We start from the raw sequence: 8,713 nt of genomic DNA, 5'->3' as shown, positions 1-8,713 counted from the left end.
GGACCCACATAGCTGAAGGCAGCTGCGCTGTGCCTACACCTGTCCCCAGAGGCAGGCTCCTGGCCGATTGAGGCCATCTTTCAGATACTGTCCAGAGCATTCTCTGAGGTAGACAGCTGGCCCAACAGTCCCCTACAGACCAAGAAGTAAGACATCAGTGCTACTCTGAACACTACCCAGTATTCAAAGCACCCACTGCCATTGAGATAATTTTTGCTCGTCTCTCTGGTATCTCTCTTTTTGTCTCATAGTAACGTAGAGGGAGTGTAGAACAGTAGGCCATCCATGAGCACTTGTTTATCTACCTTCTTTCAGAATCTGGGCTGGGGAGAGGAGGCATGAAGCCATTAAGGCATTAGAACAAATAAATCACATAAAGAAAAAGTTCCAAGTGTGTGGATGCTGATGCCTGAGACATGAAACCCACTGCCCTCAGGTGGTCTGGTCTGAAGTAAGGCTGAGCCCAGAAGGCATGGAAGCTACTACAACTTCAAGGTGGCAAAGCAAGACTTTTTCCTTGCTGGGGAGGATGCCAAGGGCATGCTGTAGTGTATTCTTGCTCTATCTTCTGCCAAGATTACACCAGTACTCCAGAATATCTTGCCTAAAGTCTTTCTGTTTTTTTTTTTTTTTTTAATGGCTAACTGTACATGGATGGACATTTTATTGATTTTCTTCTATAAAACTGTTATGTTCTATTTTGGAGAAAGTACAGCCAAAATGTTGTCAGAAAGCAATAGGAGGTGAGCATTCCTGGAAAGAATACTGGGGACAACGGGCTAGCCCAGTAGTGTGGGTCTCAAACTTGGGAACAGAGAAAGGCTGATAAGGCTCATCTGCATTGCTGGTGTTCACTGAACACTGCCCCCTGATTTTATAACCACTATACAGTAGTCCCCTATCCATGGTTAGCTTTCTGTGGTTTTGTTTATTCATGGTCAATTGTGTTGGTACTATAGGTAAGCATAGTACCATAAGATACTTTGAGACAGAGAGACCACATTCACATTTATTACAGTATATTGCTATAATTATTCTATTCTTTATTAGGTGTGTTATTCTCTTACAGTGCCTAATTTATAAATTAAAATTTACAATAGATTTAAATGAAAAAATATAATATATATAGGGTTTGGTACTATCTGAGGTTCACTGAGCATCTTGGAACATCACCAGAGGATAAGAGGGGACTATCATAGTTCTCTTGTTTCCAAAACCGTTAACTGCTTTTAAAGTAAGAAAATTCTTATAGCCATCCTGTTATCAATATCCATGAGCAACATGTAGTTAAATGGTAAATACCCTTTAAAAAAATACAAAGCCTGATTTAGTTAATAAGTTTTTTGCAATATCTAAAAAAAGGATAAAGTTCAATCAGAAGAAAACCTAGAATAGATTTGCATTGTAGTAATAGATTCAGTAAGTATTTAATACTGAACTAACCAAAACTTAAAAGCTTAAGTAAGATAAGCACTCAAAGCCTGTCTTTAAAGCTGTCCAGCAAGGTCTGGGATCTGTTTCAGGATTGATTTAACCTGTACATGGTTTGTAGTGACAACAATCAGAAACTGCTTTTTGCAAACAGTGGTTTTATTAGATGCTGCTTATTAGTTTTAGCTTTTGTTTTAATGGCATTTAAAAGAATAAACATTTTGAGTTAAATGATATGCCGGTCATTTATTGTATGTAATTCTATTCAAACATGAGAAATATTAGTAGATCAATGAGTAAATATTTACCTTCCATTGGATAATTTTCCACTTAAGATACTTAAAAAACATTTGAGAATCTGTAATTGTTTTGAAAACTCTTGAAAGTCTGAAAGTTAGTACATAAAAGGAACCATGTACTACCCAATATCATGATTCAGCACCTGTTTGACTGTGTTATGAATTAGGAGCTTGATCAAGAAACTGATCGAGATGATCAATTTAAGTTATGAGCCTCTATCAAAAAACTATAGAAAACAAATTAGTTTGGGGCAAAAACTGCCATAAATATGTTTTTGTAGTTTCATGTTGTCAAGCCATATGCTAATAGCTGAAAAATTAGAAACCCGCAGCAATCAAATTATTTATCTTTTGACAGACCGGGAGTGATAATAACAAAATGTGAATTCCAGAGAGAGTCACTGTTTTGAAAATTTCAGATATCTATTTTAGAGAAAGTCAGAGTATAAAAAAAGAATTGATGAAAATGTTACTTAAATAGAATTCTATGTAGCATTCTAAATTAAAAGTGTGAAACTGTTGATTATTAGAAGTTTCTTGTCAAATTTTCTGTTTACAGATTACATGGTTTTATATATAGAAACCCATAAAGATTCTGCCAAAAAGAAACTTGTAAAAACTAATAAACAAATTCAATGAAGTTGCAGGATGCAAAATTAACATATGAAAATCAGTACTATTTCTACACATTAACCATTAAATAATTAACTGAAAAAAATTTAAGTGCTTTTTCAATAGCAGCAAAATTAAAATATTGAGGAAGAAATTTAACTTAGGAAGTAAAGGATCTGTACACTTAAAACTATATAAAACATTGATGAAAGAAATTGATGACAAAAATGGAAAGATATTATGTTCTGGGAGTGGAAGAATTAATATTGTTAAAATGCCCATACTACTCAAAGCTATCTACAGAGTCAATAAAATCTGTATTAAAATTCATTCTGTTTTTTACATAAATAGACAAAATAATCCTAAAATGTTTATGGAACCACAAAAGATTCTATGTAGCCATAACAATCTTGAACAAAAGGAATTAACCTGATACATCACACTATGTGACTTCAAAGCTATAGCAATCAAACATTTCACTGGCATAAAAATAGACACATACACCAATGGTAGAGAATAGAGAGCCAAGAAATAAATCTACACATATACAGTTAATTGATTTCCAACAAAAGGGCCAAGAACAAAAAGTTGGGAAAGCACATTCTCTTCCATAAATAAATAGTGCTGGAAAACTGTATAGTTACATGCAAAAGAAAGAAATTAGATCCTCATCTCAATACAAAAGTCAACTCAAAATGTATTAAACACTTCAGTGTAAGACCCCAAACCATGAAACTTCAAGATAAAAGCATAGGGATAAAGATCCTTCACATTTGTCCAGGCAAGATGTTTTACATATTACTCCCAAACCTTAGGCCACAAGAGCAAAAATAGACACACAGGAATGTATCAAGATAGAAAGTTTCTGCGCAGAAAAGGAAATAATCAACAGAGTGATGAGACAAGTTAAGAAATTAGAGAAAATACAAAAGAAAACCCCTCAATATCACTAATTATTAAAGAATTCAAGTCAAAACCACAGGAGAGATTATATCACATAATAGAATATTTATTATGAAAAAGAAAAAAGATAACTAGTGTTGCAAGAATGTGGAATAAAAGGAACACTTTTGCACAGTTGATAGAGATTAAATTAGTACAGCCATGAGAAACAGGATGGAAGTTCCTCAAAAAATTAAAAATAAAACTGTCATGTGATCAAGCAATTCCATTCCTGGATGCATATCCAAAGAAACATAGTTTGTTGAAAAGACCCTAGTGTTGCAGCATTATTGATAATAACCAAGCTATGGATTCATCCTAGGTGTGTATCAGTGGATAAAAGGACAAATAAAATGTTATGCACACACGTGCATGTATGCGCACATGCACGCACGTGCACACACACACACACACAATGGAATACTATTCAGCCTTTAAAAAGAAGGAAATCCTGTCATTTGTGACAACCGAACTTCTGGGACATTATACTAAATTATCCAGGCACAAGACAAATACTGTATGACCTCACTTGAATGTGGTATCTAAAAATGTTGAACTCAATAGCAGAGAACAGAATGTTGATTGGTTGCCAGGGGCTAAAGATGTTTTTTAAAGGATACAAAGTTTCAGTTAAACAGGATGAATAATTTCCAGAGATCTAATAGTGTACAGCATGGTGGCTACAGTTAATGATAATGTATTGAATACTTAAAAATTACTAAGAAAGTGGATCTTAAATGTCCTTACCACAAAAAAAGATACGTGAGGTGAGAGATACGTTAATTAGTTTCATTTAATCATTTAACAATATGTCTATATATGAAAATATGATGTTTTACAACATAGAAGTCTACATTTTTAGTTTCCAGTTACACCTTAAGAAATCTGGGAGGACAAATTTCTTTGCAAGATATAGATGAGTAGTAAATGAGACATATGTGTGGGAAGAAAAGTAAGAAAATTAAGTGACACAAAGCATAAATATAACAGAATCTTCATCATTTAAGGCAGGCCTACTGTGTTATGTTACTCCAGTAGGGTATGATGTTATACGTGAGGGAACCAAATTGCAGAGGTACATCGGATAATTCATTGTATAAATAAATACAGGCATGTGCATGCATTTACTCGTAAGCTTATATGATGGAATACACTTTCAGAAATTATTTTTATCTGGTAATTGCAATATTGTACTTTTTTTTGTTGTTGTTGGGGATTCATTGAGGGTACAATAAGCCAGTTACACTGATTGCAATTGTTAGGTAAAGTCCCTCTTGCAATCATGTCTTGCCCCCATAAAGTGTGACACACACTAAGGACCCACCCCCCTCCCTCCATCCCTCTTTCTGCTTCCCCCCCATAACCTTAATTGTCATTAATTGTCCTCATATCAAGATTGAGTACATAGGATTCATGCTTCTCCATTCTTGTGATGCTTTACTAAGAATAATGTCTTCCAATTCCATCCAGGTTAATACAAAGGATGTAAAGTCTCCATTTTTTTTAATGGCTGAATAGTATTCCATGGTATACATATACCACAGCTTGTTAATCCATTCCTGGGTTGGTGGGCATTTAGGCTGTTTCCACATTTTGGCGATTGTAAATTGAGCTGCAATAAACAGTCTAGTACAAGTGTCCTTATGATAAAAGGATTTCTTTCCTTCTGGGTAGATACCCAGTAATGGGATTGCCGGATCAAATGGGAGGTCTAGCTTAAGTGCTTTGAGGTTTCTCCATACTTCCTTCCAGAAAGGTTGTACTAGTTTGCAGTCCCACCAGCAGTGTAAAAGTGTTCCCTTCTGTCCACATCCATGCCAGCATCTGCAGTTTTGAGATTTTGTGATGTGGGCCATTCTCACTAGGGTTAGATGATATCTCAGGGTTGTTTTGATTTGCATTTCTCTAATATATAGAGATGATGAACATTTTTTCATGTGTTTGTTAGCCATTCATCTGTCATCTTTAGAGAAAGTTCTATTCATGTCTCTTGCCCATTGATATATGGGATTGTTGGCTTTTTTCATGTGGATTAATTTGAGTTCTCTATAGATCCTAGTTATCCAGCATTTGTCTGATTGAAAATATGCAAATATCCTTTCCCATTGTGTAGGTTGTCTCTTTGCTTTGGTTATTATCTCCTTAGCTGTACAGAAGCTTTTCAGTTTAATGAAGTCCCATTTGTTTATTTTTGTTGTTGTTGCAATTGCCATGGCAGTCTTCTTCATAAAGTCTTCCCCCAGGCCAATATCTTCCAGTGTTTTTCTTATGCTTTCTTTGAGGATTTTTATTGTTTCATGCCTTAAATTTAGGTCCTTTATCCATCTTGAATCAATTTTTGTGAGTGGGGAAAGATGTGGGTCCAGTTTCAGTCTTTTACATGTAGACATCCAGTTCTCCCAACACCATTTATTGAATAGGGAGTCTTTCCCCCAAGGTAAGTTCTTGTTTGGTTTATCAAAGATTAGGTGGTTGTAAGATATTAGTTTCATTTCTTGGTTTTCTATTCGATTCCAAATGTCTATGTCTCTGTTTTTGTGCCAGTACCATGCTGTCTTGAGCACTATGGCTTTGTAGTACAGACTAAAATCTGGTATGCAGATGCCCCCAGCTTTATTTTTGTTACTAAGAACTGCCTTAGCTATACGGGGTTTTTTACGGTTCCATACAAAAAGCAGAATCATTTTTTCCAAATCTTGAAAGTACGATGTTGGTATTTTGATAGGTATGGCATTGAATAGGTAGATTGCTTTGGGAAGTATAGACATTTTAACAATGTTGATTCTTCCCATCCATGAGCATGGTATGTTCTTCCATTTGTTAATATCCTCTGCTATTTCCTTTCTGAGGATTTCATAGTTTTCTTTATAGAGGTCCTTCACCTCCTTCGTTAGGTATATTCCTAGGTATTTCATTTTCTTTGAGACTATGGTGAAGGGAGTTGTGTCCTTAATTAGCTTCTCATCTTGACTGTTATTGGTGTATACAAAGGCTACTGACTTGTGGACATTGATTTTATATCCTGAAACATTACTGTATTTATTGATGACTTCTAGGAGTCTTGTGGTTGAGTCTTTGGGGTTCTCTAAGTATAAGATCATGTCGTCAGCAAAGAGGGAGAGTTTGACCTCCTCTGCTCCCATTTGGATTCCCTTTTTTCCTTGTCTTGCCGAATTGTATTGGCTAGAACTTCCAGCACTATGTTGAATAGTAAAGGTGACAGAGAACAACCTTGTCTGGTTCCAGTTCTAAGAGGAAAAGCTTTGAGCTTTACTCCATTCAGTAAAATATTGGCTGTGGGTTTGTCATAGATAGCTTCAATCAGTTTTAGAAATGTGCCACCTATGCCTATACTCTTCAGTGTTGTAATTAGAAAAGGATGCTGGATTTTATCAAATGCTTTTTCTGCATCTATTGAGAGGATCATGTGATCTTTATTTTTGCCTCTGTTAATATGGTGGATAATGTTTATGGACTTGCATATGTTAAACCAGCCTTGCATCCTTGGGATGAAGCCTACTTGATCATGATGAATGGCTTTTTTGATGATAAGCTGTAATCTATTGGCTAGGATTTTGTTGAGAATTTTTGCGTCTATGTTCATGAATGAGATTGGTCTGAAATTCTCCTTTTTGTTTGGGTCTTTTCCTGGTTTTGGTATCAGGGTGATGTTTGCTTCATAGAATGTGTTGGGGAAGATTCCTTCTTCTTCAATTTTTTGGAATAATTTCTGCAGTACAGTAATAAGCTCTTCCTTGAAGGTTTGATAGAATTCTAGAGTGAAGCCATCTGGACCAGGGCATTTTTTGGTTGGAAGCTTTTTTATAGTTTCTTTGATCTAAGTGCTTGAAATTGGTCTGTTCAGGAGCTCTATTTCTTCCTGGCTAAGTCTAGGGAGACGGGGTGATTCCAAATATTGATCCATTTCCTTCACATTGTCAAATTTCTGGGCATAGAGTTTCTGGTAGTATTCAGAGATGATCTCTTGTATCTCTGTGGGATCAGTTATTTCCCCTTTATCATTTCTGATTGAGGTTACTAGAGATTTTACTTTTCTATTTCTAGTTAGTCTGGTCAATGGTTTATCTATTTTATTTATTTTTTCAAAAAACCAACTCCTTGTTTCATTAATTTTCAGAATGATTCTTTTGTTTTCAATTTCATTGATCTCTGATTTGATTTTGGATATTTCTTTTCTTCTACTGAGTTTAGGCTTAGATTGTTCTTCTTTTTCCAATTCCATAAGATCTCTTGTGAGATTGTCGATGTGCTCTCTTTCTGTTTTTCAAATGTAGGCATCTAAAGCGATGAATTTTCCTCTCAAAACTGCTTTTGCAGTATCCCACAGGTTTTGGTAGCTTGTGTCTTCATTGTTGTTATGCTCAAGGAAGTTAATGATTTCCTGTTTTATTTCTTCCTTCACCCATCTGTTATTCAACAGAAGATTGTTTAATTTCCATGCCTTTGGGTGGGGTTGAGCATTTTCATTAGAGTTGAGTTCCACCTTTAGTGCCTTATGGTCTGAGAAGATATAAGGTAAAATTTCAATTCTTTTGATTCTGTTGATATTTGTTTTGTGTCCCAGGATATGATCAATTTTGGAGAATGTTCCATGGGGTGATGAGAAGAATGTATATTCTTTATCTTTGGGGTGAAGTGTTCTATATGCGTCTTTCAAGCACAGTTGTTCCAGGGTCTCATTTAAATCTCTTATATCTTTGTTTAATCTCTGTTTAGAGGATCTGTCAAGCTCTGTAAGAGGAGTGTTAATGTCCCCTGTTATGATGGTATTATCAGATATCATATTGCTCAGACTGAGTAAGGTCTGCTTCAAGAATCTGGGAGCATTTAAATTGGGTGCATAAATATTTAGAATTGAAATGTCTTCTTGTTGTATTTTTCCCTTGACCAATATAAAGTGACCATCTTTGTCTTTTTTGACTTTAGTTGCTTTAAATCCACACGTATCTGAAAATAAGATTGCAACTGCTCTCTTCTTCTGAATTCCATTTGCCTGAAAAATTGTCTTCCAACCCTTGACTCGGAGCTTTAATTTGTCTTTTGAAGCCAGGTGTGTTTCTTGCAGACAGCAAATGGATGGCTTGTGTTTTTTAATCCAGTCAGCCAATCTATGTCTCTTCAGTGGGGAATTCAAGCCATTAACATTTATTGAGATAATTGATAAGTGTGGTAGTATTCTATTCGTCTTATTTTGTGAGAATCCATTGCTTAGTTTTATCTTTTGCATCAGTGTGGAGGTTAGGTTCTGTCCTCTGATTTCTGAGTTCTTACTTTGCTACTGATCCATTGTGGTGGTCAGTGTGCAGAACAGGTTGAAGTATGTCCTGTAGAGCTGGTCTTGTTGTGGCGAATTTCCTCAATGTTTGTATATCCGTAAATGATTTTATTTCTCCATCAATTTTGAAGCT

The sequence above is a fragment of the Nycticebus coucang genome, chromosome 15 (genome assembly GCF_027406575.1).
Source record: "Nycticebus coucang isolate mNycCou1 chromosome 15, mNycCou1.pri, whole genome shotgun sequence".
NCBI lineage: Eukaryota > Metazoa > Chordata > Mammalia > Primates > Lorisidae > Nycticebus > Nycticebus coucang.
The sequence above is the reverse complement of the archived record's forward strand: the minus strand, read 5'-3'. Positions refer to the sequence as shown.